General features: G+C 30.8%; 1 long non-coding RNA gene across 9 annotated transcripts; it reads right to left on the bottom strand.

The window, feature by feature from the left end:
* Window positions 1-913: 913 nt before the first annotated feature.
* Window positions 914-10,471, bottom strand: LOC109793993 (uncharacterized). Of its 9 annotated transcripts, none has more exons than XR_014432734.1 (10): window positions 9,974-10,471; window positions 9,821-9,871; window positions 9,609-9,707; window positions 7,069-7,142; window positions 6,819-6,908; window positions 5,568-5,632; window positions 5,065-5,178; window positions 3,874-3,981; window positions 2,936-3,343; window positions 2,374-2,846 (listed from the first exon to the last, which is right to left on the bottom strand). It is a non-coding gene; the product is annotated as an uncharacterized LOC109793993 (long non-coding RNA). The 9 variants fall into 9 exon arrangements; XR_014432739.1 differs by adding an exon at window positions 5,275-5,295 and having other exon boundaries at window positions 2,374-3,343; window positions 9,974-10,467; XR_014432738.1 differs by having other exon boundaries at window positions 2,374-3,343; window positions 6,819-6,982; window positions 9,974-10,469.
* Between the last annotated feature and the right edge of the window lie 4 nt (window positions 10,472-10,475).

Genomic DNA, 10,475 nt, shown 5'->3' with positions numbered 1-10,475 from the left:
GTAGTGTTCCCAAACTGAAGGGCTGCCACCTGTGAACACAAAAATGACAGATACACGCACATAGAAACACATACAAAACACAACATGCACACACAAGGACTCAAAGGCAAACAAAGGCACACAACACAAAGTACAGACACAGGGCACACAGAAATGAGCACGCAGAGCACACAAACACAGGGACACGCACAGGGACATAAACTAAGCTGTTGATATAAGAAAAAATAGGACAGAAAACATAGGAAGAAAACATAACCTGAACTCCAGGACGAGTCTCATGCAAAAGCTCAAGAAACTTATTCACAACAGCTTTTAGAAACGTCCAATGAGCTCTTAAAAACTGAGGATACTGTCCCACAACATACCTGCCAACAGAAGCAATGACATATTATTAAACAGAGGTATAACATCATTTAACATCGAACAAATCAATACAAAAACATCCCTTACATGATATTACGTGCAATAACAACTTTGTTATCTTTTCCCGTTGTGGTTTCACTGAGATATAACACATCCCAAATGACCATGACAAAAAGTATGTATTCCTGCCACATAAACATGATGTGAGTAATAATTGTTTCAAAAAAAATCGCTACCAAAAGATAAACAAAGATACTTGTCGTCTTCTCAATTTCTTTTTTTAATTTTCCAAAAACGAAGGAGTTGGGTTCTTCGGGCCTATATCTTATCTAGTGTGCCTTTTATTAAAACAAAATACAATCACCTACAAAATAAATTTTTAGCTAGATTTTAGTTATATTTTTAAATGCATTAGTTATGTATACTATCATTTATCACACTTTGAAAACACATAAATCATAATCATAACATAAGAAATAGACAACCATAAGACATGAATGTCAACATTATCATACCTTAAAATCCCCGGTATCATGTACATATGGGACGTTGATAAGACATTCAAGACCCAAAAGCAAAGCAGATGTATTCTCTTTACTGGATTCCAGAATTCAAATGTGAACCTGCATAAACAAAAGAGTATCACCACACCAATAAAGATGTTAACAGACTTGAACACTAATCAAGCAAACTGAAAAATTATGAGCAAAAAACAGAGGAAGAGGTGCTACACAGATGTGAAAAAAAAACTAATTGTCATGTCAATTCAGTATATAGAAATATGGGTTCATTCTCAAACATGTCACACGCATGATATGGTACACATACACAAAGCGTTAAAAATCCCAAAAATAGGTCACATTATTGAAATTGATCCCATGACATTTCATGAACATATAATTGCAACATACAATCACAGATAGACATAAAGTCGAGAAAACAAACATGCCTTGCAAAACGAGGTGAAGAACAGTGCAAAATTCTACATGATACCCTAAACAAGGGGGAAATTTTGTCAGAGATGCTTCACAAGTAACTAAATAGTATGTCCGGATTCAATTTTTCCATAATACAGAGACTTACTTGTTCCTCACTTGAACCATATAAATATGCCTCAAGAATATTGGTAGTGTTCCCAAACTGAAGGGCTGCCACCTATGAACACAAAAATGACAGATACACACACACAGAAAGACATACAAAACACAACATGCACACACAAGGACTCAAAGGCAAACAAAGGCACACAACACAAAGTACAGACCCAGAGCACACAAAAATGAGCACGCAGAGCACACAAACACAGGGACACGCACAAGGACATAAACTAAGTTGTTGATATAATAAAAAATAGGACAGAAAACATATGAAGAAAACATAACCTGAACTCCAGGTCGAGTCTCATGCAAAAGCTCAAGAAACTTATTCACAACAACTTTTAGAAACGTCCAATGAGCTTTTAAAAACTGAGGATATTGTCTCACAACATACCTGCCAACAGAAGCAATGACATATTATTAAACAGAGGTATAACATCATTTAACATCGAACAAATCAATACAAAAACATCCCTTACATGATATTACGTGCAATAACAACTTTGTTATCTTTTCCCGTTGTGATTTCACTGAGATATAACACATCCCAAATGACCATGACAAAAAGTATGTATTCCTACCACATAAACATGATGTGAGTAATAATTGTTTCAAAAAAAATCGCAACCAAAAGATAAACAAAGATACCTGTCGTCTTCTCAATTTCTTTTTTTAATTTTCCAAAAACGAAGGAGTTGGGTTCTTCGGGCCTATATCTTCACTAGTGTGCCTGTTATTAAAACAAAATACAATCACCTACAAAATAAATTTTTAGCTAGATTTTAGTTATATTTTTATATGGATTAGTTATGTATACTATCATTTATCACACTTTGAAAACACATAAATCATAATCATAACATAAGAAATAGACAACCATAAGACATGAATGTCAATATTATCATACCTTAAAATCCCCGGTATCAACTACATATGGGACGTTGATAAGACATTCAAGACCCAAAAGCAAAGCAGATGTAATCTCTTTACTAGATTCCAGAATTCAAATGTGAACCTGCATAAACAGAACGATATCACCACACCAATAAAGATGTTAACAGACTTGAACACTAATCAAGCAAACTGAAAAACTATGAGCAAAAAACAGAGGAAGAGGTGTTACACAGATGTGAAAAAAAAACTAATTGACATGACAATTCAGTATATAGAAAGGTGGGTCCATTCTCAAACATGCCACATGCATGATATGGTACACATACACAAAGCGTAAAAAATCCCAAAACTAGGTCACATTATTTCACCTGATCCCATGACATTTCATGAACATATACTTGCAACATACAATCACAGATACACAAAAAGCTGAGAAAACAAACCTGCCTTGCAAAACGAGGTGAAGAACAGTGCAAAATTCTACAGGATACCCTAAACTAGGGGGAAATTTTGTCAGAGATGCTTCACAAGTAACTAAATAGTATGTTCGGATTCAATTTTGCCATAATACAGAGACTTACTTGTTCCTCACTTGAACCATATGATAATGCCTCAAGAATATTGGTAGTGTTCCCAAACTGAAGGGTTGCCACCTGTGAACACAAAAATGACAGATACACGCACATAGAAAGACATACAAAACACAACATGCACACACAAGGACTCAAAGGCAAACAAAGGCACATAACACAAAGTACAGACACAGAGCACACAGAAATGAGCACGCAGAGCACACAAACACAGGCACACGCACAGGGACATAAACTAAGCTGTTAATATAAGAAAAAGTAGGACAGAAAACATAGGAAGAAAACATAACCTGAACTCCAGGTCGAGTCTCATGCAAAAGCTCAAGAAACTTATTCACAACAGCTTTTAGAAACGTCCAATGAGCTCTTAAAAACTGAGAATACTGTCCCACAACATAACTGCCAACAGAAGCAATGGCATATTATTAAACAGAAGTATAACATCATTTAACATCGAGCAAATCAATACAAAAACATCCCTTACATGATATTACGTGCAATAACAACTTTGTTATATTTTCCCGTTGTGATTTCACAGAGATATAATACATTCCAAATGACCATGACAAAAAATATGTATTCTTGCCACATAAACATGATGTGAGTAATAATTGTTTAAAAAAAAATCGCAACCAAAAGATAAACAAAGATACCTGTCGTGTTCTCAATTTTGTTTTTTTAAAATTTTCCAAAAACAAAGGAGTTGGGTTCTTCGAGCCTATATCTTCTCTAGTGTGCCTTTTATTAAAACAAAATTAAATTACCTATAAAATAAATTTTTAACTGGATTTTAGTTATATTTTTATATGTATTAGTTATGTATACCATCATTCATCACACTTTGAAAACACAAGTTTCAGCAATCATAAATCATAATCATAACATAAGAAATAGACAACCATAAGACATGAATGTCAACATTATCGTACTTTAAAATCCTCGGTATCATCTACATATGAGATGTTGATAAGATATTCAAGACCCAAAAGCAAAGCAGATGTATTCTCTTTACTGGATTCCAGAATTCAAATATGAACCTGGATAAATAGAAGGGTATCATCACACCAATAAAAATGTTAATACACATGAACACTAATTAAGCAAACTGAAAAAATATGAGCAAAAAATATAGGACGGGTATCACCACACCAATAAATATGTTAACAGACTGACTTTTCATAAAAGCTTTATAATTTTTTTACCAATAAAAATTACAATAATAATTTTAAAGTTCAAACTCCATATCATACATATATAATTGTAATCTCTCACCATTAAATAGACCCTAGTAATTTAGAAGCACTCTTATTTAATTATTCTTTATGCTATAAGTTGATACGAGAACAATTTATTTAAGCTTTTAAAAAAATGATTATAAAATTATTATTTATTTCTTAAAAGATTGAAAATTGCATATTTCTAAAATAATCAATTAAGACAAACATAAAGAAAAATATTTATTTTATTAATAAAAAATTAAATATAATAAATGGATCATTAATATATAGAGAGAAAAAATTAGAATATAATAAACTCTATACTGTCGGCTTGTAATAATTTGGAAAACAGAAACAAAAAAGGCATGATCTTTTCTATAAATTTTTCATTTTAAAAAATAATTTATTCAAGTGAATGATTATATTGGGTTAAACATATCAATTAGCTAAACCAAAATATCTACATGTTATACTCTATTACAAATAAGAAGAAAAACATAATAGCACAATAAAATTAAAAAAAAAAAACATAAACTAATTCTTTGTCTCACATCGGGTTAAACTTTTTGGCAAAGGATTATTTCTCACTATAATTACACCTAGGAATACATTTCTAAGAATTACCAAAATAATCTTTTCATAGATCTTACAGATAAAAAAAATTAGAAACATGTAATTTTCCATTATGTGATTTGAAGATAGATATTTTTATTTACTGATGTAGTTTGATTTGATATATCCTCTAATATTTAAATTAAAAATTATTTAAATAAAGATATTTTTAATAATTATTATTTAATAATAATATGAAAAGAATAAAAGTTTAAAGTTATAAAGGAAAGAAAAATAGAAGTTTAGAAGTTTTATTGCAATCAAAAAGCTTAAAATTAAAGGAAAGATTACCTTGTAGATATCATCCGTATCTGAAATGGTGTAATGATTTTAATATTCCCACACAGTTGTCTTGAGATTGTCTTTATATGCCTCAAAAATGTGTCCATGATTGAAATTCCAAAGCTGAAATCAAATTCAAGTGCAAAAGGTAAGGCAAAAACTATCTTAAAATTATCTTCATGTGCAAAAGTGAAACTATCCCAAAATCTTAAAATTCACCGATCTCCTAAGACCCTCCACCTACATATAACAAAAAACAAAAAAAAATTCAAGAATTGCAAAATGCAAACTTCTCTCCCGCAACATGTGAGAGAATGAGTAAGAATCATAAAATAGTACAATTTAATTTCTGTTGTTTAAAAATCTAATAAGTAGTTGAAGTCAATCAAAATAACAGTTATTCGTGCATAATACTTGTAAAAATAAATTCGCTTATGCATCGTGAATCAGACACAATCAAAGACTGTTTGTAAGATAGCACTGAACCAAAGGAAATAAGGAAAATCCTTAACAAATCGCAATACACGAAGTCTTGCCATCTTCACCGCGACAATTTCACAAGTATCATACTTCTTCACTGCAACAAAAATAAAAATAAAAAATGAATGATAAATTTTTTATTGATGGCAACAATCTGAAAGGTCATGTTTAAGATTATTTATACATAAGGAGTTAATTTTCATAAACCATATGTGATTGGTTAACATTATTTACTTAAATCTAATATTGATGTTTTAATTTATTGTTTTCAGAATAAGGGATAAACAAATTGCACTTGAGAAAACGACAGTAAATGGCCAGGGGCTGTAAATCTCTCCTACAACATGTTAGAGAATGAGTAGGCTTCATAAAATAGCAAAGTTTAATTTCAGTAGTTTAAAAACCTAATAAATAGTTGTAGTCAATCAAAATAACTTAGTTATTCATGTGTAGTAATTATAAAATTAAATTCCCGAATGCAACTTCATTCAAAGTGAACATTCATCCTTCCTTGTGAATAGACCTAGAATAAAACATAAAAATATGTCAGCAAATAAATTTTGAAGACTCTAAACCTGTAGAATCCGAGCCCATCTTCAACTAGGTGCAGAAAAAAAAATATTTATTATATTAAAAAAAAATTTTACATTAAATAAATGGAGCATTAATATATGTAAAGAAAAATAATTTATTTTGGGTCAGTTTCTTATACATGCTAAAAGAATATAATGAACTTCACATATGTTGTCAACTTTTAATTATTTTCAAACGGAAAGTAAGGCATGATCTTTTCTATAAGTTTCAATTTAAAAAATAATTTATTATAGTTACAATGATCATATTGGGTTAAAATGTCAATTTAATTCAAAATTTAAAATTTAAATCTATATCTTATTGAACAAGTTTAAGCAAACAATTAACTAGCTCATCCAATATCGTTACATGTACACTATCTACATGTTATACTTTATTGCAAACAAAAAAAGGGAATAGCACAATAATATATAAAAAAATCATAAACTTATTCTTTGTCTCTCTCTTTTTGGCAGAGAATTTATCTCTCACTTTATAATTAGAAACATAACTTCCCTTTATGTTGTTTGAAGATAGATGTTTTTTTTGCTATATCCATTAACATTTAAATTTAAAAAAATATTTGAATAAAAATAATTTTAGTAATTATTATTTAGTTAATAATAATATGAAAAGATTAAAATTCTAAAAGCTATAGAGGAAATAAAAATAGAAAATTTATTGCAATCAAAAGCTTAAAATGAAACTACCTTGTATATATCATCCGTGTTTGCAATGGTGCAGTGACTTTTAGCTTCACATTCACAATTATCTTCAAAGACCTCAACAGATCTCTAACACTGCATGAGCACAATATCAAGGATTTATGTTGTATTATAAAAAAGTATTAACTATTTTATAATACAACATAATCCTATCCATGACACTAGCTAAAGATTTAAATGAGCATAGGAAATGCAATTTAAAAAAAAGGGACATTATATTAGGGGATAAAAACACCTTGGTTGAACAAATTCGCTATCTTAAGCTTTCACTTGTGCTTGCTCTTTAGATCAACTGCATCGATCTATCACCTAGCATTAAACAATATACATACAATAACATAGGATCATTATTATATAAATAATTTTAATAACATATAAATAAAATTGATAATGGCATTTTACATGAAAGCATGCAACTTAAGTAACCTATTTCACTACTATAAAGAATAATACCACAACAAGATACACAGAACTGATAATGAAGGAAGCAATAAACCCTTCAAAACAAGAGTTCGTGTCTTCTAAAATTCTGTTTAACATGTGCAATCCTTCACTACTATTTACTATCTAGATAGTATAACTAAATTTGTTTTGTTTTGTTGGAGATGAACCCTCTCCCTTTCAAAAATATAAACAAATACAACAAAAGAATATCTCTCAAAAAATAAACAAATAGAACAAAAGAATATTGAGATGGAAATAAGATTTAGTGCTGTGTGATTATGTATGCACTCATAAAGGGTGGAAATTTCAATGTGGCTTTTGGTAGAGTACCATGACCAACAACAAAAAACAAAAATGAATAAAGATGCTTAAGGAGATAATATAAGTTTAATCTGTCATTTATTACTATCTTGATTTTGCTAAAGGGATGCCTGATAGGAAAGTCAAGAGCATTATGATCATTATGAAGATCATTACTTCCATAGTAGTTGCAAGAAATCCATTAAATTACATTTGAGACATTAAATTACAAGAAATGACCGGTTGAAATTCCTTTCTTCAAAGAAAATGTATTGATTATTACTTTTGATTAGATTGATACCCAATATCAACGAATCACTAAAGGTATGTAACCGATCCTCATCAGAAACTTCAAAATATTAACATCAAAATATGATGTGTCAAGAGAACAAAAAAATAACTTTGTTTTTGGGGGAATTAGGAGGCATTGAAGTAAAAATTTCCATGGGCTTTCATGACTTTTTCCTTCTTTTGTTTTCAAGAAAACTTCACTGCAATAAAATCAAATTATGCGAGGAAATAATTTTAGAGCATGCATAGATATGGTTTTGACAAAGGAAAGCAAAGAGAAGCTGAAGACGTTTTCTGAATTCACCAACACTAGACATGTAAATGAAGTCTTCAAGGCAGCAAAATACAAAAGCAAAAATAAAATTAACTCCACAAAACCAGGTCGCAAAATAAAAAGCTGGGAATGCAAACAAACTAAATTTAATATTTAACATGCCATTGGATAATTGATATATCACAAGAGCTGAAGAATAGAGTACATAGGAAACCACAACTGAAACAGAGACAAGAAAGAAATTAGCTATATTCTTATAAAGAAATAAAATAATAGGGATCAAAATGATCATCCCTTGAAGATTAAAAAGATAGCAGTTGTAGATCCTTGGCTTTAAGTAAAGGAATAATATAAAAAGAAGTCAAGACAAACAAAAGCATTATGAAGAGCATAGAGTGAAATTTATTGATCCCAGGTCACACATGGAGTGGCCAACACTAAAAACAACAACAGTATAGTAGATATTTGAGTAGCCATTATACAGAAAGTCTAGATAGAAGGTAAATAATATATCAATTTATATTAGACAAATAAAAGGTCATGTATGTCTATAATAGGATGAGAAAAAATCCTCTAATATAATAGCCCGATGTTTCCCAAGAGCATAACCAATTGTACAAGCCTACCTTAGTTTGTTTATCATGTATTTAAGGTGAAGATGCTCAAGATTCAAGTATGTGAGGTCAAGGATTTAGCCAAAGTCAAAAAATAATGTACATCTCAAAGCCTCAACACCTATCCAGTATAATTGAGTAAAGCCTCCCGGAATTTCAATACTTCTATATCCTAGTGACTCCGTTGAATAAACTTTATTTAGTTCTCGTTCACCATGTTTAGTCAAAATTATACAGGAGATCACATAATACAAAACAATGTTTGAAATCTGGATAGCGGTGAGTAGCTGAACCTCGGAATCATATCATATTCTACGATACGAATCACGAATTGTGCAATACTTATTACAATGCTAGAGACATAGAACCCCCACCACTAAGAGTTGCAGCTACAATGAAAATGAAAAATAGCAAACAGGAAAGTTACGATTTTGGTCTATGTTTTTATGTTTCTGGTCATAGCTGATTAAGAATCAACAAATTCGAGTGAATGAAATGTGGCAATTTTCTTCTTTAAACTTTTCTTTCATGATTCTTTTTGAATTTGATACATAGTTATACCTATCTGATTCCCAGCCATCGAAAGGAAAGATGGATTGCATTTATAGTATGTGTTATTTCATCTTCACCAGAAATTACTGATACCAATTTCAGCAACAGACCAGATTCACATATCAATATTCACTCTAGCCTCACAAGACTTGGTCATTTAAACTAATTTACTCAGCTTGGCCTAAAGAAGCTAAGAGAGTTTGCTCATCATGGCCAATTCACAACATTGTCTAGATAACAAGACCAAAAACATAGAGAAGCAAGCCCAAGGAACATGATAATAACAATTACGATTTGAACCTGTAGCAATCAGATTATATATTGAAATCCATAGTCGGTTGATTGAAAGAAGTGTCTTGATATAATTCTTTTTACTCTCTTGAGAGTCTCCTTCAGATTCTTGTACACATTTAAGAAATAAAGATAAAGTAACAGCAAAATTAGCAACATTCAAAACTATATAAAAAATTCTTTTTCTTTCTCTTATAGGACATAGATCATGCATACGCAACCTTTATTTGGGGTTTGAGAACTCACTGAACGGTGGAGAAAATTTCGATTGCCTTCAGAAGAAAAGAACAGAACGTGTAGTGAGAATGCAAAAGTGGAACATGAAATCGAAAATGTGAAAGCGGAAAGTGAAATTGAGAATGAGAAAGGCTTACCCAACACTCTTGTCATTCTTGGGCAATTTTAATGGGTGGAAATGGAAACCATGATTGCACACGGGACTAGCAGAACAGGTGTTAATAAAAGAAAATAAGCTGAGAATGAATAATAGAAAACCCATGAGAAAGAGTTGGCAAAAGTGAGTTTGTTTAGAAATTAGAAGTGAGAGAGAAAGCGATTAGAGAGTGATTTGGTGAGGAAAAGCAGGGTTAAGGAGTTTTTGGGTTGTGAGTCTGACGACATCGGCTCATGGTCAAAACGTGGCTTCGAGTAGCTGATTTAGTTTGAGAAAACATAACCAAGGAATAGGATTGCCCATGGTTCTACCAAAAGCTTAAACGTTGGGTCAGGTGAGGTGAGCCATTTATGCAGTCTCATACATCGTCGTTCAATTCAGTTTACAAACAAATAAAATTAGGTTCATTTATTTTTATTTTTCCCTCCTAAAATTACATATTTATTTTTATTTTTATTTTTATTTAATCTTCAATTTCCACT

The sequence above is a fragment of the Cajanus cajan genome, chromosome 1 (assembly GCF_000230855.2).
Source record: "Cajanus cajan strain Asha chromosome 1, NIPB_CcT2T_4, whole genome shotgun sequence".
NCBI lineage: Eukaryota > Viridiplantae > Streptophyta > Magnoliopsida > Fabales > Fabaceae > Cajanus > Cajanus cajan.
This window is presented reverse-complemented; position numbering and strand designations above follow the sequence as displayed.